Genomic DNA, 24,470 nt, shown 5'->3' with positions numbered 1-24,470 from the left:
GTTTTCAAAAATATTCAAATGCCTGATTCTTTCTACAGGTTAATGAAATAAGAACCTCTAAGCATGGAGCCTGGATATCAGTATTTTCTAATAACAGCTGGTGATTCTGATGCATAGTTAGGTCTTAAAAAAACTGTATTAAAGCAAACGTTAGTAACTGTTTCCAGCCCAGGCTTCTAAGATGATAGAGAGAGTAGGGACAGGATTGAAGGGCCCAAAGCTATTTCCAATTTATCAGAAAGTCCAAGAGAATTATACATACAACCTACAATATCCAGGTTTTGTGTTGGTTGGTTGGATGGATGGTTGATCTGTAATTATATTGCATCACTATTGTATCGTGAAAGACCGTTGATGAACATAAAATGAAGAAATGAATTATTACATAAGAAAATATTTTTAGTACAATGGTTTAACCATTGACTCCATTTTGGAAAAAACTAAAAACAGGATCTCTGAGAGATAGCTGTGGCTTTTGCCTATACAACATCCATTCTCCTTCTTTTGAAAACAACACCTCAATTTTGTAATGGGGAAATATCTCTTCCCCAATGTCAGTCTGAGTCTAATTGAATGTACCATCTGATTCTGGGATGAACATGTGACTCAGACCTGGATAATGCCAGTATTACAACCCTTTGGCCAGAATAATGATTCAAACCCATGAAGATGATCTGAGTCAAGCCATGAGAGTGATCAAAAGTCAGCCCTGATACTTTCTAGAGTAGTAAAAAGGAAACCTGAGCCACAAATGAGAGAAGTCTGTGTTACTAAAAAGGCAATGAGGACAAAAGCAGAGACTAGCAAAGAAGACAATGAAACTGGTCTTGTGTTCATGGACTTGTCAGTTATGTAACTCGGTAAATTTAATTTTGTTACTTTTGTTCATTCATTCATTTATTTGAGGAAAGCAAATTTGAATTGAAATTCTGTTATCAGAAACCAAACAAGTTCTAATAAATATAAGATCTTGTATTAGTGAAATTATCAGAACCATTAGGACATCTAGAGATACTTTACTATTCTATTTTTCTTTGTTCATTTGCTTGTTTGTTCAGACAAACTAAAGCTTTAATTTCCCAGAACTAGAACTTCAAGCAAATTTCTAGTCAATCATTCAATCCATCAACAAGTATTTAATGAACTCATTTGTGTCTATCACTCTGCTAGGCATGAAAAAATGAAACTAAGTGGAAGGCCTGGTCCCCGCCTCCAGTAAGCTTACAAACTAGTCAGAAACACATAGTAAGTATATTAGAAATAACTTGGAGAGAAGAAAGCTCACAAGTTTCACTCTAAAGGAATATTAATTAACATGCTTCAAGTGTTTTATGTGAGCCAAACATGAAACATTTTAGAAGGATCCTAAGAAATAAATAGTAAAACCACTGCCCTCAAGGAGCTTATATAGACATAAAACACTGATTGCACAGATTATTTAAGTGCATTATAAAGCAACATGCCGTAACATAATAATAAAAACAATACCTCCGTATTAAGTTCTGAATAAGTAGCATGGTAATTGCTAATTTACTCTAAAAGCTCAATTTCTTCCATGACTCCCAAGGGCCACCAACTTAAATTTCACAGGTTGGTGTTTACACCTAAACACTGAATCTGTAGGATTGGGGTGTGTTTTCCCAACTCTACCACAAATTCCAGCACTTCTGTGTAGGAATAGATCATCTTCTAAAAAATAAAACCAAACAACTTTTCATAATTCTCCAATTCTCCATTATTCTACAATTTTTCATTATTCTCTAATTCTCCATTATTCTACAATTTTTCCTCATTCTGCAATTGTTTGGTATCCTTTAATTTTTCTTCATTTTTCTAACTCTCTACCAATTCTCTATACTGTTTACAGTTCAGTTTCCAAAGTTTTCCAAGGGTAGCATAATCTAGTTCTTGTGCTAAAGATATAGAAGGAGGAAGTGAAACAATGACCACAGGAAAGTAGAATTAGATTCATGTTGACAAAATCTGTTTCTTTCTTCTTGTTTTCTTCTTCTCTTAAACCTCCAAATCCAGACTTTCTTGAAAACAAACTATTATTGGATGAAGACTAGCTTTTGTACTCCAAAAGAGTAGTCTCTTAATCCAAATGACTTCCAAGCATATGTGCATGTGTGTTTATGTGTACCTGTATCTGTGTACGTGTGTGTATGTGTATGCATTGAGGGTTAAGATTTCAGACTCTGGAGCGGGAAGGGGTACCTGGAAAGACTAGGAATGAAATTTACCAAACATGGGTCCTTATTTACTTTACGTACTCCTTCATCACTTCTTCTAGGGGGGCAGGGGAGGGGTAGATTACATTAGTACTGCAAATATGTACCAAGAACACAAAGAATATCTCAGTAATGGAATCAGAGAAAATCCAATAATTAAATGTTCCCTAGTGTCTATTCTGCTGCCTTACTTCCTTGATTTTCCTTTTCAATTCTTATTAACCTTTCTGTTAATGCGTGGATAGGAGAACATGAGACACTGAAAGGGAAATTACATGATTTGGCTACTTATAACTCTTATTTTTAAATAAAAAGTTGACATTTAATTGAGAGATGGAATAATAAGGTTAAAATGTTAGCCAATGTGATCCCCACCCACGCACCCAGAATGGGCTCTTACCATGTCTTTGGCTTACTCTCTGCTTAGCCAGTTAAGCTGTTCTCATCTGATTGTTTCAGAGAAGGGATCTGAAAATATAAAACACAGAAAAAAAGTAATCACTTCTTGGTTTTGAATTCAGAAGTCTAAACAATGAGGCAAAAGAGCAGAAAGGAGTCTTCTATATAAGAATCATAATATAGCAAACAATTTAGGATAAAATATGATGAAATGCACAAGTTTCCCTAGGTTTCCATTCCATGGACAATTTAGAAAACAATATTCCCTGCATGTTGATAGAAATCAAAGCAAATTTTTTAAAATACCAGCTTAATGCCCCATGGAGGCTAGGAAGAAACTGCATCAACTAACGAGCAAAATAACCAGCTAACATCATAATGACAGGATCAAATTCACACATAACAATATTAATTTCAAATGTAAATGGGCTAAATGCTCCAATTAAAAGACACAGACTGGCAAATTGGATAAAGAGTCAAGACCCATCAGTGTGCTGTATTCAGGAAACCCATCTCACATGCAGAGACACACATAGGCTCAAAATAAAAGAATGGAGGAAGATCTAACAAGCAAATGGAAAACAAAAAAAGGCAGGAGTTGCAATCCTAGTCTCTGATAAAAGAGACTTTAAACCAACAAAGATCAAAAGAGACAAAGAAGGCCATTACATAATGGTAAAGGGATCAATTCAACAAGAAGAGCTAACTATCCTAAATATATATGCACCCAATACAGGAGCACCCAGATTCATAAAGCAAGTCCTGAGTGACCTACAAAGAGACTTAGACTCCCACACAATAATAATGGGAGACTTTAACACTCCACTGTCAACATTAGACAGATCAACGAGACAGAAAGTTAACAAGGATACCCAGGAATTGAACTCAGCTCTGCACAAAGTGGGCCTAATAGACATCTACAGAACTCTCCACCCCAAATCAACAGAATATACATTTTTTTCAGCACCACACCACACCTATTCCAAAACTGACCACACAGTTGGAAGTAAAGCTCTCCTCAGCAAATGTAAAAGAACAGAAATTATAACAAACTGTCTCTCAGACCACAGTGCAATCAAACTAGAACTCAGGATTAAGAAACTCACTCAAAACCGCTCAACTACATGGAAACTGAACAATCTGCTCCTGAATGACTACTGGGTACATAACAAAATGAAGGCAGAAATAAAGATGTTCTTTGAAACCAACGAGAACAAAGACACAACATACCAGAAGCTCTGGGACACATTCAAAGCAGTATGTAGAGGGAAATTTATAGCACTAAATGCCCACAAGACAAAGCAGGAAAGATCCAAAATTGACACCCTAACATCACAATTAAAAGAACTAGAAAAGCAAGAGCAAACACATTCAAAAGCTAGTAGAAGGCAAGAAATAACTAAAATCAGAGCAGAACTGAAGGAAATAGAGACACAAAAAACCCTTCAAAAAATTAATGAATCCAGGAGCTGGTTTTTTGAAAAGATCAACAAAATTGATAGACCGCTAGCAAGACTAATAAAGAAGAAAAGAGAGAAGAATCAAATAGACGCAATAAAAAATGATAAAGGGGATATCACCACCGATCCCACAGAAATACAAACTACCATCAGAGAATACTACAAACACCTCTACGCAAATAAACTAAAAATTCTAGAAGAAGTGGATAAATTCCTCGACACATACACCCTCCCAAGACTAAACCAGGAAGAAGTTGAATCTCTGAACAGACCAATAACAGGCTCTGAAATTGTGGCAATAATCAATAGCTTACCAACCAAAAAGAGTCCAGGACCAGATGGATTCACAGCCGAATTCTACCAGAGGTACAAGGAAGAACTGGTACCATTCCTTCTGAAACTATTCCAATCAATAGAAAAAGAGGGAATCCTCTCTAACTCATTTTATGAGGCCACCATCATCCTGATACCAAAGCTGGGCAGAGACACAACCAAAAAAGAGAATTTTAGACCAATATCCTTGATGAACATTGATGCAAAAATCCTCAATAAAATACTGGCAAACAGAATGCAGCGGCACATCAAAAAGCTTATTCACCATGATCAAGTGGACTTCATCCCTAGGATGCAAGGCTGGTTCAACATACGCAAATCAATAAATGTAATCCAGCATACAAACAGAACCAAAGACAAAAACCACATGATTATCTCCATAGATGCAGAAAAGGCCTTTGACAAAATTCAACAACCTTCATGCTAAAAACTCTCAATAAATTACGTATTGATGGGACATATCTCAAAGTAATAAGAGCTGTCTATGACAAACCCACAGCCAATATTATACTGAATGGGCAAAAACTGGAAGCATTCCCTTTGAAAACTGGCACAAGACAGGGATGCCCTCTCTCACCACTCCTATTCAACATAGTGTTGGACGTTCTGGCCAGGGCAATTAGGCAGGAGAAGGAAATAAAGGGTATTCAATTAGGAAAAGAGGAAGTCAAATTGTCCCTGTTTGCAGATGACATGATTGTATATCTAGAAAACCCCACTGTCTCAGCCCAAAATCTCCTTAAGTTGATAAGCAACTTCAGCAAAGTCTCAGGATACAAAATCAATGTACAAAAATCACAAGCATTCTTATACACCAATAACAGACAAACAGAGAGCCAAATCATGAGTGAATTCCCATTCACAATTGTTTCAAAGAGAATAAAATACCTGGGAATCCAACTTACAAGGGATGTGAAGGACCTCTTCAAGGAGAACTACAAACCACTGCTCAATGAAATAAAAGAGGATACAAACAAATGGAAGAACATTCCATGCTCATGGGTTAGAAGAATCAATATCATGAAAATGGCCATACTGCCCAAGGTAATTTATAGATTCAATGCCATCCCCATCAAGCTACCAATGACTTTCTTCACAGAATTGGAAAAAACTACTTGAAAGTTCATATGGAACCAAAAAAGAGCCCGCATCACCAAGTCAATCCTAAGCCAAAAGAACAAAGCTGGAGGCATAACGCTACCTGACTTCAAACTATACTACAAGCCTACAGTAACCAAAACAGCATGGTACTGGTACCAAAACAGAGATATAGATCAATGGAACAGAACAGAGCCCTCAGAAATAACGCTGCATATCTACAACTATCTGATCTTTGACAAACCTGACAAAAACAAGCATTGGGGAAAGGATTCCCTATTTAATAAATAAATGGTGCTGGGAAAACTGGCTAGCCATATGTAGAAAGCTGAAACTGGATCCCTTCCTTACACCTTATACAAAAATTAATTCAAGATGGATTAAAGACTTACATGTTAGACCTAAAACCATAAAAACCCTAGAAGAAAACCTAGGCATTACCATTCAGGACATAGGCATGGGCAAGGACTTCATGTCTAAAACACCAAAAGCAACGGCAACAAAAGCCAAAATTGACAAATGGGATCTCATTAAACTAAAGAGCTTCTGCACAGCAAAAGAAACTACCATCAGAGTGAATGGGCAAACTACAAAATGGGAGAAAATTTTCACAACCTACTCATCTGACAAAGGGCTAATATCCAGAATCTACAATGAACTCAAACAAATTTACAAGAAAAAAACAAACAACCCCATCAAAAAGTGGGCAAAGGACATGAACAGACACTTCTCAAAAGAAGACATTTATGCAGCCAAAAAACACACGAAAACATGCTCATCATCACTGGCCATCAGAGAAATGCAAATCAAAACCACAAGGAGATACCATCTCACACCAGTTAGAATGGCCATCATTAAAAAGTCAGGAAACAACAGGTGCTGGAGAGGATGTGGAGAAATAGGAACACTTTTACACTGTTGGTGGGACTGTAAACTAGTTCAACCATTGTGGAAGTCAGTGTGGCGATTCCTCAGGGATCTAGAACTAGAAATACTATTTGACCCAGCCATCCCATTACTGGGTATATACCCAAAGGACTATAAATCATGCTGCTATAAAGACACATGCACACGTATGTTTCTTGTGGCACTATTCACAATAGCAAAGACTTGGAACCAACCCAAATGTCCAACAACAATAGACTGGATTAAGAAAATGTGGCACGTATACACCATGGAATACTATGCAGCCATAAAAAATGATGAGTTCATGTCCTTTGTAGGGACATGGATGAAAATGGAAATCATCATTCTCAGCAAACTATTGCAAGGACAAAAAAACAAACACCGCATGTTCTCAGTCATAGGTGGGAACTGAACAATGAGAACACATGGACACAGGAAGGGGAACATCACACTCAGGGGACTGATGTGGGGTGGGGGGAGGGGGGAGGGATAGCATGAGGAGATACACCTAATGCTAAATGACAAGTTAATGGGTGCAGCAAACCAACATGGCACATGTATACATACGTAACAAACCTGCACATTGTGCACATGTACCCTAAAACTTAAAGTATAATAATAATAAAATAAAAAAGAAAAAATAAAAAAAATCATTTCCTATTAAAGCCAACATCTGGCCACTCTCAAAAAAAAAATTATCTGCCTCCTCCATTAGCATATAAAGTTTATGAGGACAGGGATTATCTTCTTAGTCATCTTTAGTCTTCTGCTCCTACAACAGTACTTAGCACGATAGTGGTTCACTAAATATTCTTTGGATGAATTAGCAAATCTCCATGCCCCTATATAGACTATATTTTTCTGTCTGACATATTACACCTTTTCTCTTGTTTTGCTCAAATTCACTTTTCTCAGCATGGATACATCTCCTTCATAAGGACTTTCCAGAAACTTCAGTTTGGGCTAATTGTTCCTCCTCTCTATTCTCATAGCACTGAATGTGTCATCACCCAGCAATTATCTGTCTATTAAAATTACATAAATCTATGCCTGCCACTTGCACTAGATTCTAACATCTATGATAAAAGTAAGCATGTCTTCATTCAACAATTCAATAAGCATGTAGCAGGCATACAGTGCTAGGTACTGGGAATGCAACATAGAACAGACAGGCAAGGTTCCTATACTCAGATGCATTCAGTCAAATGTCTTACTCTTGGATGGACTCTCAACACTTAACACTGCTTGGCATATTGGGAGGATTAATGAGTGTCTCTATTTGGACCTATTACATTATATCTCATACTTGCAAAATGGTCTCTCCTTATATCACCTCTCACTTTCATCAGAATAAAGCATATGAAATTTGGAGATATTAACTTAGGTTTTCCTGTGTAGATTCTGCAACTTTGCTCCTAATCACAAAAGTCAAAGGCATTCATGCATTTTTTTTTCCCATGGGAGGACCAAAAGAGTCCAAAGAGAATAAAGAAGTAAATTGAGCTTCTAGATTATTTTAAAATCAACTCTATTGATATATAATTAACATAACACCAAATGTACCCATTTGAAGTGTACATTTTGATGATTTTTGGCTAATTTATTAACTCATGCAACCATTATCAAATGAAGATATAGAACATTTTCATCACCCCAGAAAGCTTCCCTACATTTTTCCCAGCCAACCCCATCAACATCTCCAGCCCCAGAGAGTCAACGGCTTGCTTTCTGTCCATTTAAATTAGACTTGTTTTTTCTAGTTTTATATAAATGGAATCATTTGGTATGTACTTTTTTTGATCTGACTACTTTTGCACAGTCTAATGTTTTTGAGATTCATGTATACTATTGCTTGTATCAGCATTTCATTCTTTTTTATTGCTGAGTAGTATTACATTATATAGCTATAGCATGGTTTCTTTATCCATTTATCAGTTGATATTTAGGTGATTTCAATTTGTGGGTAATTATGAATAAAGTTTCCTGAACAGTTGTAAACAAGTCTTTGTTAGATAACTTTTGTTTGTCTGTTTTGTTTTATAACTTTTACTGCAATGTAACAATGAAGTAAACAGTAATTAGACACCTACTAATTTTTCCCCAAAACAAAAAAAAATGTAAACAGGAAAATAACTCTGCCTATACTTGTACAGCTTCTCACATCATGTTAGAAGGGTCTCACATTCAATGATCAAGAAATTTTAAAATAGCAGTAATTATTTTCATTTTCAGAAAAGGTTCCCTTTCTCTCCTCCCACCCCAAGTATTTAATATGAAAGAATGGGCTTCCTTACACATTAATTTTATACTTATTTTTGAAGCAGCAACAATTAACTATCAATAATTTGGCATTTCTATTTACAGTCACTACAAAATTCTTTTACATTTCACAGTCATTATCCAGTGCTGCCATGAAACAGAGACTGTAAATTCTAGGTAGCTAAGATTTTTTCTGAAACCAATGTTAAGTCAAAGAAATATAAAGCAGGGCATTACATTAAGTTTCTGGATCTAGTACATAATAAAAAGAGTGAAACCAAGGAAAAGTTATCTACTGTTTTACAGAAGAAATAAAGACCTGCAAAAGCTGATTTTTGGTTGTATATAATATTTTACACGCTGTGTGGAGTTGCAGCATCTGCTAATTGAAGCAGATATGCACTGTATTTATCCCTGTCCTATATCCTAGATCCCTCCCTCCCCACCCCCAACAGTCTACTACCTTATACCACGTATTGTGGACATGAGCCCAAGTCATCCCAGACAATCCAGTGAACAAGTTGGTGTAATGCACTAGTGTGAAGTGTGAGATATAAAAAACTCCCTTTCTGTCTTCATCAAAGTTCTGCTGTAGAAGAAAATCGGCACCCAAATTCTTATTCTTCTCACAGGCAAAATATGCTTGTATCACAAGTTCTTCAGGAAATCCTAATGCCTTTAACCTTTTTATAGCTTCTTTGTCCTGAGGCATTACTTGAATGTAGTTCATAGGACCATTTCCAGCTTCTGCAATTCCTCCACTGCCACCTCCACCTCCTCCTCTTTGACCACCAGCTTCTCGAACTGGTTCATTTAACATCTGAATGAAATGCTCGTGGTGTTGGCTCATTTGCTGAAATAATTGAGGATTCTCTCAATATATCTACTGTAGTAACGCTGGAAGAAGGGAAGGATTCTGTTGAATAATTTGTCTCATCTGTTGAAACTGAGGCTGATTCCATAAAAATTCAAGGGGATGTTCCAGAACTTGTAGTCGTTGCTGTCGTAGTTGCTGCAGCTGCAGCCACTGTTGAAGACTGAGGAGCCCCAGTACTAGCTGCTTGGTGGGAGTCAATCACAACCTGACTTTGTCTCCAGGGATTCCCATTAAAAGATACTCCACTGCCCCGTCAGGGTTGTTGAAACTGGCTCTTGGGGCTGCAATTACTTGCTCTTGTTCATAGTCCATTGACATGATCTCAGTTACCATATTCTCGTAAGACTGACCCGTCACAAGTGCACTCGTTGCATCTTCAAAAACGTTTGACCAAGAAGAATCTCCCAATGTACTATCAGTTGATGTCGGGCTAGTAGCCACTGGTGTCTCTGCTGGCTTTTCTGCAGGTTTCTCTTGTTTAGTTGCACTAGCAGGTGCAGGTTCAGAAGACACTGTCACTGAGTGATGAATGCAGGTGTGAAAGTGGGAGCCAAAGCAGGGACAGGGGTTGGAGCCTGAGCCACAGTTGTTGCTGTGGAGGAAGTAACTGCTGTAGTGCTGGTGAGAGGTGACAGCATGCTGTCAGTCCTCACAGCCCTCGCTTGCTCTCGGTGCCTCCTCTGCCTGGGCTCCCACTTTGGTGGCACTTGAGGAGCCCTTCAGACCACCGCTGCACTGTGGGAGCCGCTTTCTGGGCTGGCCAAGGCGGGAGCCGGCTCCCTCAGCTTGCAGGGAGGTGTGGAGGGAGAGGCGCCAGCGGGAACCGGGGCTGCATGCGGCGCTTGCGGGCCAGCTGGAGTTCCGGGTCAGCTGGAGTTCCGGGTCAGCTGGAGTTCCGGGTGGGCGTGGGCTTGACGGGCCCTGCACTCGGAGCAGCTGGCCGGCCCTGCTGGCCCCAGGCAATGAGGGGCTTAGCACCCGGGCCAGCAGCTGCGGAGGGTGTACTTGGTCCCCCAGCAGTGCCAGTCCACTGGTGCTGCGCTGGATTTCTCACCAGGCGTTAGCTGCCTTCCCGCGGGGCAGGCCTCGGGACTGCAGCCCGCCATGCCTGAGCCTTCCCCCACCTCCGTGGGCTCCTGTGTGGCCTGAGCCTCCCCGACGAGCGCCAGCCCCTGCTCTAGGGCGCCCAGTCCCATCGACCACCCAAGGGCTGAGGAGTGCGAGCACACAGTGTGGGACTGGCAGGCAGCTCCGCCTGCAGCCCCGGTGCAGGATCCACTGGGTGAAGCCAGCTGGGCTCCTGAGTCTGGTGGGGATGTGGAGAACCTTTATGTCTAGCTCAGGGATTGTAAATATACCAATCAGCACTCTGTATCTAGCTCAAGGTTTGTAAACACACCAATCAGCACCCTGTGTCTAGCTTGAGGTTTGTGGATGCACCGATCGACACTCTGTATCTAGCTGCTCTGGTGGGGCCTTGGAGAACCTTTGTGTCGATACTCTGTATCTAACTGATCTGATGGGGACGTGGAGAACCTTTATGTCTAGCTCAGGGATTGCAAACACACCAATCAGCGCCCTGTCAAAACAGACCACTCAGCTCTACCAATCAGCAGGACGTGGGTGGGGCCAGATAAGAGAATAAAAGCAGGCTGTCCAGCCAGCAGTGGCAACCCGCTGGGGTCACCTTCCACACTGTGGTAGCTTTGTTCTTTCGCTCTTTGCAATAAATCTTGCTACTGCTCACTCTTTGGGTCCACACTGCTTTTACGAGCTGTAACACTCACCGCGAAGGTCTGCAGCTTCGCTCCTGAAGCCAGCGAGACCACGAGCCCACCCGGAGGAACGAACAACTCCAGACGTGCCGCCTTAAGAGCTGTAACACTCACCTTGAAGGTCTGCAGTTTCACTCCTGAGCCAGCCAGACCACGAACCCACCAGAAGGAAGAAACTCCGAACACATCCGAACATCAGAAGGAACAAACTCCAGACACGCCGCCTTTAGAACTGTAACCCTCACCGCGAGGGTCCGCGGCTTCATTCTTGAAGTCAGTGAGACCAAGAACCCACCAATTACGCACACACTGGCAGGAGCTGACTGCTGAGTTGTAGCTGGTGCTGGTGTGGACACTGCTTTGGGTTTGGTCACCATAACCACCACAAAGTTTTTCTCATCAATTTTATATTCTTTGAGAGCAGTATCATCGTTGAGGATTTTGCTTGCATAAATTAATTTTTGACCTGCTACCAGAGAGGCATCTTTTCCCTTTCAGATTCTGTCTTCTCTTTCAGTGCTTTCACTGTCTCTTCAGGGTCAATGTCTATCTTGAAGGTGTGCGGCCAGAGGGTCTTCAGGGTGACCCGCATGGTGCCACTGCAAAGCTTGGCCGCCGGGCCTGTGCCGGGGTGCTGGCTGTTGGGCGGGGTCTGTGGCCTTGTTAGATAACTTTTTATTTCTCTTGGAATAATAATTAGATATGCAAATGGTGAGTTGTATAATAAATGGATAGTTATTTTAATAAGAAACTGCCAAAATGTTTCCAATGGGACTGAGCCATTTTGCATTCCCAGCAGGAAAGTATGAGAATTCTAGTTATTTCACATGCTTACTGACACTTGGTATTATTATTCCTTCTTATTTATGCCACTCTATTTCTTATAGACTTCATGGCAGGCTAGTGTCTGGATAACTAGAGCAGAATTCAGGGACACTTGGGCCTTATGGAATAACAAGAACTGATCTGCAAATGTGTTTGCATAGCAGCTTAATGAAGTCCATATAGTTAAGCCTGGAGCAAAAGAAAGTAGCCAAGACTTTCTGTATCCCAAGAGCTGAAACGGCAAAACAAAACCAAAAGGACTTTAGGATTTAGAAGATAAGGATGCACAGGATAAGGATGCAGCCAGAGATCGTGCTTGGACCACAAATGTTAGTAGTGAACACCAGCACAAAAATATGGAGAAGTAGTGATCTGATTAATGACTTGGGGGTGACAATATTACAGAGAACAAAAAGCCGCCTTCAGACTGATGCCATGTCCTCACAGAACTTAGATATAATCCTAAAGAGCAAAAGAAGGATAAAAAAAAATGTTTATCTTAAGTTGACAGAGCTTAAATTCTAAATCTACCAAGTTTATATCCTGAAGTGACTGAGTGTACTTAATAATAGCAATATTAAGCTGTTGCCCAACAAGCAGTTTGTAGGTAAGGATGGAAATTAAAGTTGTTTACTAAAAATACATTTGACTTCTGCATACTTGTATTTTCTGTGTGAAAATTCACCTACATCATAACAACATGTATCGACCTATTCAGATGTCCTTGCTTAAAAAAAATTGTCCACCTTTGAATTTCATGTGTATTTTGGTAGTGGTCATGATATATATATTAGAAAAATGCATAATAAAAGAATATTTCTGTAATCCTAGCACTTTGGGAGGCCAAGGAGGGCAGATCCCTTGAGGTCAGGAGTTTGAGACCAGCCTGGCCAACATGGTGAAACCCCATCTCTACTAAAAATACAAAAATTAGCTGAGCCCGGTGGCATGTGCCTGTAATCCCAGCTACTCTGGAGGCTGAGGCAGGAGAATCACTTAACCTAGGAGGCAGAAGTTGTAGTGAACCAAGATTGCACCATTGCACTCTGGCCTGGGAAAGAGAGGGAGACTCTATTTAAAAAACAAACAAAAACAAACAAACAAAAAACAAAAAAACAAGATTTCAATTAAGACTGTAAAACAACAACTTGATATAGTTTTTTTTTTTTTTTTTTTTTGAGACAGAGTCTCACTCTATTGCCCAGGCTGGAGTGCAGTGGCGTGATCTCGGCTCACTGCAAGCTCCGCCTCCCAGATTCACGCCATTCTCCTGCCTCAGCCTCCCAAGTAGCTGGGACTACAGGTGCCCGCCACCACACCTGGCTAATTTTTTGTATTTTTAGTGGAGATGGGGTTTCACCGTGTTAGCCAGAATGGTCTTGATCTCCTGATCAACCTACCTCGGCCTCCCAAAGTGCTGGGATTACAGGCATGAGCCACTGCGCCTGGCCAACTTGATATAGTTTTATGGTTTAGAGAGAATTCCTCTGCAATGGAAATGTTAACAGCTTTTATAAAAGTAACGAACATAAGCCTGACATTGGTACATATATAGTGTAAAAATATACATCAGTAAAGACTTCTATTTAATATCAAGTATTTTTATGAATATATTTAAAATGAGATCATAGTTTGTGTGTATGTGTCTTTGTGTGTGTATATATATTATTATATTAATTATAATATATATTATATATGCAGTTTTTTCTGGTAGTTATTTTCTATAAAGTCTCCATAAACACTGAGTTAGTGAATACTAAACCATTCACTAATTTCCCTGTGGGAAATACAGAGTTAGTTTCCTGTGAACCTTTGGTCACAACATTTTCATTAAGTAATCAACATATAACCTCGTTTTATGTGTGTTTCTATTTAAATAAACCTTATTTAATACATACAGTTGATTCATTAGCATTGAACTCACAGCCAACAGCACTATAACTCATGCCTCATATTCATGTTAGATAAATAAAGCTTATTTAACACATGAAATTATGTCATTTTCTTCATAAGGTACATTACATGCTTCTTCTGCTTGGAAACACTAGATAGCACTTCAGTGCCTCAGCACTATATTTGGGGCCATTTAAAACAGAGAAATCACCAAAAGCACAAAAATGCAAAAATAAAAAGATGTGGCACTAAATAGACAATAAAAAGAATGCTTGTTTAGGGAATGAGAACTGAACAAGCAGGCAGGGTTTGTTCCTGTCCAACCTCAGCTGGGATGAGGTTGGGTGCAAGAAACTGCATGTCCTCAAATGGCAGTGAAAGTGCAACAAGTACTGATTTTGGAGTTACAGGTAAATTTTAGTGAGTAGGCAATTTCACAAATATGCAATCCACAAATAAGGCTTGACTGTACATGTGTGTGAGTGTTGTGTGTGTGTGTGTGTAGTAGATAGTGTGCTCCTTGAAGATGCAAATTTTGCTGACATACTTTTAGAAAAAAATAGTTATCTATGGATACCTTATATTGAACAATCAGTATTTTCTAAATTCGACATTAGTAGTTAAAAGGAATTTAACTAAGACTTTCTCTCCAGAAGTGTGTTAATAATTTATAAATAATCATTTAACCTCAGACTTTCCCTAGACTAGATAAAGTACTTTGCATAGTTCATGTTACCTTTGTGAAACAATTTTCTCTAAAATACGAATACCCCAGAATTCAGAAACCAGTCACTTATTGTTATATGTCATGTTTGCCAGGCTTAGAAAGCTTATTGCTTGGAGTTCGGTCTTTGTGGCCATTCCTTAGGGAACCTCCTGATTTAGGTCTGTAAGATGCCTTGTTATATCATAGTTAGCACCCTGATTTACCCTTTCACTTTCGAATTCTTCCCCCAACTCCTTCTGGAAAAAGCCAATACGATACCATCCATATTTTAAATGAACTTATGTAAATTTTTATCAAATATAAAACTCTTTCTATACATTTTTTTTTTGACTCTGTCACACAGGCTGGAGTGCAATGGTGCCATCTCAGCTCACTGCAACCTCTGCCTCCTGGATTCGAGCAATTGTCCAGCTAATTTTCAGGGTTTTTTGGTTTTTGGGGTTTTTTTGTTGTTGTTTTTGTTGTTTGTGTTTTTGTTTTTTTGAGATGGAGTCTCACTCTGTCACCAGGCTGGATTGCAGTGGTGCGATCTTGGCTCACTGCAGCCTCCGACTCCCTGGTTCAAGTGATTCTCCTGCCTCAGCCTCCTGAGTAGCTGGGATTACAGGCATACGCCACCATGCCCAGCTAATTTTTGTATTTTTAGTAGAGACAGGGTTTCACCATGTTGGCCAGGCTGGTCTTGAACTCCTGACCTTGTGATCCACCCACCTCAGCCTCCCAAAGTGCTGGGATTACAGGCATGAGCCACTGTGCCCAGGCTTATACTTTTAATATATTTTATTGGCTCAGGGAAGATATGTAATTGGTCATTCATTCACTTGTTTTAAAAAATCATTTAAGAAATGATGATTGAATGACTATTATGTCCTAGACCATGATCATCCTCTGTGTAGGAGTCCATCGTCAACATAAATGCCATCCAACCAGCCCTCTGCTAGGTCTAATCATCTTGATTCATATTTCTCCAATCCTCTTCAGTTTCTTCCTGTTTCTCCTTTATTATATTCTTTCTTGTTCTGATCTGCTTTTGGTTCAAAAGCTCAGAACTGAATTCAGCAAACGTCTGACCTAGTGCAGATAAAACCAATGACCCACAATATAATATCTTGGTATGAAGACAAAAAAAGTATAAATTTTTCTAATTATAAAACTAATAAATTTTATTGCCCTAAAATACTTGAAATGGTAAATTTACAAGGAAGAGAATAATACAAAATAATAAAAATCCCTCTAATCCCAGCACACAGAGATAATCCTCTTTATAATTTGTTGTATTTCCCTCCTATGCATATTGTTCTAAATAGTTCCAGTAGACAACTTACTCATTTTTCTTTTCCACTATTGATAATTTAAATTTTTAATAAATATCATATTCTGTTTTATAATGACATAATTTAATTACTCATTCCCATGATGCCAGACAAACATATTTCTTGCAATTATTTAACATATATGTAGTTGATTCATTAATATTGAACTCAGAGCCAAAAGCACTATAACGCATGCCTGATATTCATGTTACATGAATGAAGCTTATTTAACACAAATAAGTTGTCATTTTCCTCATAAGGTACATCACAGGGGCTTCTTCTGCTTCGAAACACTAGACAGCACTTAGTGCCTCACTGCTTTGCTAAATAAAATTATACTCAATAATGTTGCAAAGGATTCGCAGACTATTCAAGTAAAGTCTTAGTCATTTTTTTGGTGGTTGAATATGGCCTGTTATTTCTGATTGATATACACAGCGTTAAATTTATTCTTAGAAACTATAATACTCTCTGTTTTTTTACTTTCATTTGTGTTTATCAAGGTTGCTTCAAATTTATTTCTATTAAACGTGTGAACTTGGCAATGAAAATTTAAATGGCTATATTTATAAATAAGTGAAACTTGAACAGAAAATGCATAGAAGAACATCTCTGCTATAAACAAAACAAACAAAAAATATTTTTATAAAACAAAGAATGTTAGGATAATACCAAAAATGATCAGGAAGTTTATATATGCTAGAGTTCAAATTAGCCAGTAAAGGGGATGATATTTGGCCTATTTAGGGCAGTTTATTTCACAATAAATTATATATTTTATATCATGCATTATGAGTAAAAAAAATTAGAGCTCTTATTACTCAGATCAACATTTTCAAATATAAGTATTTACTTTATCATTTTAATTAAGGCAAATATTCTCACCCCTTAGTATTTATTGAGCCTCCCACTCACCCTAGGGAACATGGCAGAGCTTCTATTTGCTTTGTATTTGCTGAAAATGGCAATTAACAAGTCAAGAGAATTTTTATTTTAAACAAAATTGTTAACACACTGTTAATAGGTAAAATCATGTGTTCTGGGAAGTAATTTGTGGGCAAGTGGTTATGATACAAGCATTTTTAAATAGACTTCAAGGAAGGGACACCAAACTGGAATGTTGAAAAGTATGTAAATGTGGGTAATGTTGCATGGAAGTAAATCTCATCTCTCATTCCTCAGAAAATGCATGTGGTAAGATAGCACTTCCCTACCTCCTTGAAGTGAGTCGTGTTCATGTGACTTGCATGGTCCAATGAAACCTAAGAGTGTATGTCACCTCCAGATGACAATTTGAAGAACCATTGCAGAATTTGCCATGACTTTTCCTTTCCAATGTGATTGTGGGTGTACATTTTGAGACAGGGACTTCATCTACTGAGTTCTTGAGTGACTAGAATGAACAGTACTACTGCTACTTTGCTTTGGAAATGTGGCATGAAATCTCAGTGGTTTCAAACATAAGAAATAAACTTTTACTTTTGAAACCACTGAGATTTTGGGCTTGTTACTGTAGCATAACCCTAATTTATCCTAACTATTACTACCTCTATGAAAAAAATCTCCAGTAAAACAAACAAACAAACAAACAGACAAAAAAACCCATAAAATGTTACTTATTCTCTGAGTAACTCTAGCTGCAAAGGACCAACTAGAATTGTGGTTGGGGGGTGGGTCTTGTGAACTGATTATTTTTTCAAAGCCTATGGATCTGCTAATATTGGAAATTTGCCTTTAACACACACAAAACTGCTGGATATTCCTTATTCTATGAGGTAAAATCCTCCTCTTAATTAACTTTATATTTTCTTTTTTCCATTCATTTACTCCACAAACATGTATTTGTTACCTAATATAAGCAGGTGATCTGAAGAATTCAAAGATGAGATGAAACTCATCCTTGAGGTCTTTATCACCTAAGAATGGGGATAAAATATTTACATACATTAGTGTATAAAATAGGAAGTGAAGTCCCCCACCCATAACCCCATACTTAGGAACTGATTAATCTGCTGTATAGCTTTTTGGATTGTAATACACATATAAACATCTTTTTCTTTTATGTAAATGAAAAATGTATTCTAAGTGATTTTTCTGGAACCTGATATTTTCTCAGTCTTTTAGAGAATCTTTCCATGTGAATACACATAAATCAACCTCATTATTTTTTAATGGCTGTCTTGTATTACATTTAGAAATATCTCAGTTTATATATCCAAGGTTTCTATTGTGCATCTTTTTAAAAGTGTGATTACAAAATGGATAGAATCTTCTTATTTACAAAATACTTTTTACTACAAAACTACCTATATTTATTCAAACTGAACATAATATTAAAATAAAGGAAAAGAACTCATCTAGGTAGGTCCTAATTCAAAGTTGCCTAAGGGGAAAAATTGCTTGTTTGTTTATTTATTTATTGTTGTTTATTTAACTGAAATGTCCAATGATTTTCTTCCTCATTGTTTTGTTTTGTCTTTCATAATATTCATAGGCTGGAGTAGTTCAAGCATACATCCTCCAGACTCACACTCAGAAGAAAAGAGTTTTCTATAGTCCCAGGGGCTCACATACAAGTCCCAAAACTCTCTCAGTTTTGACCAACTTTCAACTCATAGCACCCTTGATGGGTCAGTGTGGCTAGTGAAATTGGGTAGGCTCTTTTACCAGGCTTGGGTCTCATCTTCCATCTCTGGAGTTGAAGTAACAAAGCACCTTCTTCAAAGCATGCTATGTGAGTGAGAAGGGTTTTTCTAATAAAGACAAGGAATGGTAAGTGAGCATGGCCAAAAAATAATTGACATCCTCTACAGCCCTGCTCTATTTCCCTGAACTCCTATTAGCCCTCCCCACAGGCTGCCACTCAACAGTCTTGTATTCTCTCACAAATTGTCTATGCATCTGCAAGACACACACGCAAGTGGAATCACACTATAGATTGCTTTTTGTTATTTCATTTTTCATCAATATTCTATCCTAGGCTTTTTGTTTCAGCCCACGAAAGTCTATTTCAGGCTTTTCAATGGCTGTATAATACTTCGTTATAAGTATGTACTATAAATAATTCAGCTAATCTCCTATTTATGGACATTGGTGGATGGGGGTGTTATAATGACAAATAATGTTTCACTGAACATATTAGTATTAGTCTATTCTTGCATTGAAACGAGGTTTAATTGGCTCACAATTCTACAGGCTGTACTGGAAGCATGGCAGCATCTCCTTCTGGGGAGGCCTCAGGTAGCTTCAAATAATGGTGGAAGGCACAGCAGTAGCTCACACATCACATAGCAAAAGCAGGAGCAAGAGATAGTGAAGCGGGGAGGTGCTGCCCACTTTAAATGACCAGATCTCAGAAGAACTCACCTCACTATGCAAGGACAGGGCCGCAGGGGATGATGCTAAACCATTCCTGAGAAATTCACCCCCATAAGCCAATCACCTCACACTAAGACCCACCTCCAACACTGGGGATTACATTTCAATATGAGATTTGGGTGAGAACACACATCTAAACTATATTAATACTTATACATAAATCTGTATGCATTTGTTCAAGTTTATCTCCAGATTCAAATCTTAGACATAAAATTATTGCGTCAAGAGGACATTAGCATTTAAAATTTTAACATACATGTTTAAAAATAGAAATAAAATTAGAGGTTAAAGATCTTTGCCCTCCCATCCACAGTATATGGGAATGCCTGAGTCTCATTGTATCTTTGCAGTTTTGCTCAAGTGATGGCTGAAAACCAGTATTTCATTTTTATTTTGTTCTGAATGTCATACATTTTTTATTGGCCAGATGAATGCCATTATCTGTGAATTGCCTATTTCCATGTTCATTTTCTTCTAGATACAAAATTTCTCTTATTGAGTTATTAGTATATTAAGAAAATTAGCATCTAATCTACTGCATTAACATATTTTTAAAACACTTTTGACTCTTTTTATGCCATTTTTGTTATATTAAACTTTTTTAAAGCTTTATATATTTATATTTGTCAATCTGTTTTCTTATAGTTTCTGGAATTTGTGTGTTACTTATAAATCACTTTTAAATTTACACTAAACTCACTATAGTTTCTATTCCTTCAATGGCCACATTTTTGTTTAAGTCATTGATTCTTCTGCAATTATTGTTAGTCTTGGGGTGTGGTCATCATTAATAATTTGTTTCTCTCATCTTCTAGGTACATAGTAGATTGCACGTACACACCCAGTGGTAGATTGGAGCCAGGTAAGTAGCTCTGGGCAATCACTTGTGAGTGGAAGTAAGCACAAGTCACTAGAGGGTGGACATTTCATTGCCAATGCAAGAGCTTATTTTTCCCTCTGATGCAGCATCATGCCATGTTTGAGATGGTAGCTATTCCACCAGCCATCAGCCTGGGTCTTTGAGTTATAGAAGCCACAGAGGTCTCTTGATAACAAGAAGTGAAAAATAAACTTTTGTGGTATTAAGCCATTAATACTTGGTTGCTTTTTAACTGCAGCATAACCAGCTGTATCCCATCTTTTCTTTTGGGGACAGTTTTGTAGCAGATGTTGTCAGTGCCTCTCATATTACCTCCCTGTTAGCATCTGTTTGCCTTTGGCCCAATTTCCAACTCCTAGCACCAGTAGTTCTTTGTTAAGGGTGTCCTCTCACTGCTGAAACTCACTCTGCCACCTGTTCAACAGGTTGGAAGCTTCTGGAATTAATGTCTCTAGGAGCAGCTCTCAAGCAATATCGGAAGAGTGTTGGTGTATAAATACTTAGCTCCCTTACCCCTTGGGTAGGATAACTTTAAGGCAGAATAGCTTGTCTGGGCTTCAGGAGCTTTCCCTGTGGGATTATGCTTCAGTTGCTTCCTGGAACTGAAAGCTGTCTTGATAACATGCTCTTCCAAAATAACTTTTCTTTCATTCTTTCACTTAATCATTCTCCTACCTTTACTCTCTAATAAATTACTCAACTTCAAAAGCTTGTCTCAGTGTCTACATCTCAGGTAACCCAAGCTAAGTCAAATTTAAATAGCAACAGTTTGGGGACAGAGAATGTCAGGTAGAGAAAGCAGTATGAAAATAGATGTGGAGGTAGAAAAACAAAGCATTTAAAGAATTGCAAGTTATTTAGTGTATGGATTAAACTGTATGCAAAGGGAGATAATATGGGATATAGTTGGGAAAATAGATGGGCAAGATCATGAAGGATCTTGAATGATAAACTAAGTGTTTGGGCATTTAATTATGTGGATTCTTAGCGCACTTTCCTTTCATTTTCTCATATATTCTCTCATATTCTCTTCATCTCCCTCATTATGGATCAAAAAGAAAAGGTCATGTTCCTGCTAAATACAGAAAAGTAAAGAGAAGCAGTAGGCAATTTTCTCAATCATTTAATCACTCAATAATATCTATACAAGAATTAGACTATGGCAGCTATGTATTTCTAACCTCCATCCTGCATCCCCTTGCCTTCCAGCTGAAAAAGTGTAAAAGACATTATTTCTTAACAGAATCATTAACAAAATCTCATCCCCCAAAAAGTCTGATTTAAGAAATTCGGAAACACAAAGTTATTACCTACTCATTAGGTTAAGCAAGCACAAACTCAAGAAGAAAAAAAGGTCAACTAAGAATTCCTCACTTTGGCATATCAAAAAGCTGAAATCTCTCTCTGGAGATCACAGGCCTTAAAAAGGCAGCATATGGTAATCATAAAAGCATTTGATACAATACAAAGGATGTAGGATTCTAGTTTCTGTGTGAGCTTAACCCAGTCACTTCTCCTCTTTGGGATCCAGTTTTTACATCTTTAAAATAATGGGGTAAGACTAGAAGAACACCTAAAAAATTTTACCCTAAAAAATTATAGGCTTCCAAATAATTGTATTTGGTGTATGCTTTATTAGTAAGCAGAACAAACACCTACCTTTAGCTGGTTCTGCAATTCTAAATTTTTGTGGCAGCTGTATATTTTCTGCTCTACTCTCTTAACTCATCTTCCTCCTCTATATTTGCCTTCCCTTCCTGTACATTCCTAAAAATACGTTTTGCAAATATTTTCCCTAACCACTGTATTTTAAGATTATGCTGTCCCTGACCTTGGGAGAGCAGAAGTTAATTTTTTGGTTGCTAATGATTGAGTCTTAGGGCTTAATAAGCCCTTTAAGTCCCCCAAGAATGAGCCCTCGAAGAACAAGAGGATAATAGCTTTAAGAAGAAAGCAAACACCTCTAAAGACACTCTAGGAGTGAGGTGGTACTGCATAAGTCAGGGAATTACCAGATAAAGCTTCAAGACTGTAGAAATTGCCAGGAATGCTGAGGGCCTTTTAGTCCAAGAAGAGCTGTGTAACAAGAGCTATCAAATTATTTGGGTGCCCAGCAGTCCCATAGCAAGGGGACAGGGTTTCTTGGGCAACAATTGCCAGTATCCAGGGATCACATCATTGGTTCTTCCTATCAACAGAGATGAAAACAATTCTCATCAACCTCAAGCACTTAAGGTGTTGACCGTCTGACAGGAAACGCACTTGACTACACTTTGCCATAACACTTTTCTTAGTGTTTATCTGATTATAACTTTGGTAACTTCATTCTCACAACAACCCAAGATGTCCATATTCCGAAGAAGATATGGAGGAGGAAAAATGGTGTCAGCCATTAGAACTTAATGTGAATTAAAACCTGGAAGAATTAGTCTATGAAGATGGAATTGACTTCCAAAAATATAAAAAGCCATTCAATTATCCCATGCTTACTCACATTTGCTATTTATATTTAAGCTTTTTATTGTTGTTGTTAAATATATTTGAAATTCTCCTGTAACAAGGATATCTCAATTTTAAGCTAAATGATTATATTTTAACAAAAAAGTATGTTTATATAGAGAGTAAGAACAACTAGTATGTGCATGACCAGAAAATCACTTATATAATTCGGAGATAATATAGTAATTCTTGATGTGATGATGATTGAATTAAACATTTTTGAATACTTTTATTGGTGAGAAAAATCAAGTAAGAAATATTTTTAATGAAACAGAATATAGTGCTATTCAAATAATTGAATATTTATTTACTTACAGTTAATTCAAAGCTTATTTAATGTCTCCCATGAGAAGAGCATTTCAAGAATGTAGAGGTCTGGGCTGTGAAATTGATACCTTTCCATCATGAATTAATCAGCATCCTCCGACTTGAACAGGTGTTGGATGAGAGAGTTCAGGCTTTCCTGACCTAAGGCAGCAGGAAACCAACAAACTAAAATTCCTGTGATCTATTCCCAGACTGCAAATTGAAAATTGAAACACTATTTCAAATTATAGTTTGTAGTGTTTTATCATTAGCCAATATTACTCTGTATTAGAGAAAAGGAGGCTTGAGAAACTCAGAGAATAAAATCCACTTTGGCAGTTTACATGAGATTACAGTTGTGGAAGAAATTTTTCCACTATTGCTAAAGCCAAGAAAAAAAAATCTTTGTTTTTTTGTTTTCTGCAGAATTTGCAAAAACAATAACTTTAAATCAGCCATCCTGATCTACCACAGGCTCTGGGTAATTATCCCCAATAGGTCCCTTTAGTGAGTCAGTTCCTATTTTTTTCTCCAAAAGTAGTTTCTTTCTGACATTTTTATGCAGTCTTTCTGTTTGCTAAAATAATAGAAGTCTCCTATTACAAAAACATCAACAACTGTCAAGGATTTTGTTTCTCCAAGGCTCAGCTCTCAAGTCTTCTGACTTAATGGCTAACATGGCAATCTGAATTGTGAACTTCCTGCAAATCTTTCTTTTTTTTTTTTTACCATATTAATGAAACAAATTAAGACTGGCCCACTGCTCTACATAGTTGTCAGACACCTATGCTGCATACCTGAAGTCTCTTTGTGAATTTCTGGAAGATTCTTTTATTTATTTATTTTTGTTCTGGTGTTAAAGAACCCAGTATAAGGCAAGAAGAAAAATCAGCTCAGGAGAACTTCTGCTTCCTGTCAAGATGGAGAAACAGGAACAGTTTACTCTTCCACCTGAAACAACAAAAAAATAAACAAAATATATGAACAATAGTTTTTAAGACACTGAGTCACCAGGCAATGCAGGATACTGAGCCCTCAGATATGTGAAACAAATGATGTGGACTCTATGATTCCTCTACCTTACTACCTTAAGGGAGTTTCCAGGCCACAGAACAGGGAGGGGAACCCAGGTGGAGTGTAGGAGACTCTATGAGCTGAGGAAATGAAATGGAGGGTCTGAGGAGACCAAAACAGCTTGAGTTCACAGAACGGAGTACCAGAAAGGAAAGAGCTATGTGGAGAGAGAACTTCAGATTTCTACAAAATGTCCCTCATTCTCAGTATGGGTAAATGCATTCATGTAAAGATACT

General features: G+C 37.9%; 1 long non-coding RNA gene and 1 pseudogene across 1 annotated transcript in view; both read right to left on the bottom strand.

Moving 5' to 3' along the window:
• The window catches only part of LOC129491358 (uncharacterized), a 175,194-nt gene that overhangs the window by 78,656 nt on the left and 72,068 nt on the right, over nt 1–24,470 (bottom strand). The window contains exons 6-8 of the long non-coding RNA XR_010114122.1: nt 23,957–24,110; nt 23,169–23,321; nt 2,632–2,699 (exon numbers count right to left, since the gene is read on the bottom strand). This is a non-coding gene — a long non-coding RNA (uncharacterized lncRNA). The remainder of the gene's footprint in view (nt 1–2,631; nt 2,700–23,168; nt 23,322–23,956; nt 24,111–24,470) is intronic.
• Nucleotides 9,069–11,945, bottom strand: LOC129491660 (UV excision repair protein RAD23 homolog B-like; annotated as a pseudogene).

This window comes from Symphalangus syndactylus, chromosome 10 (assembly GCF_028878055.3).
Source record: "Symphalangus syndactylus isolate Jambi chromosome 10, NHGRI_mSymSyn1-v2.1_pri, whole genome shotgun sequence".
In the NCBI taxonomy this organism is placed as follows: domain Eukaryota; kingdom Metazoa; phylum Chordata; class Mammalia; order Primates; family Hylobatidae; genus Symphalangus; species Symphalangus syndactylus.
Note: the sequence above shows the minus strand (reverse complement) of the source record. Positions and strands in the feature narration are given on the sequence as shown.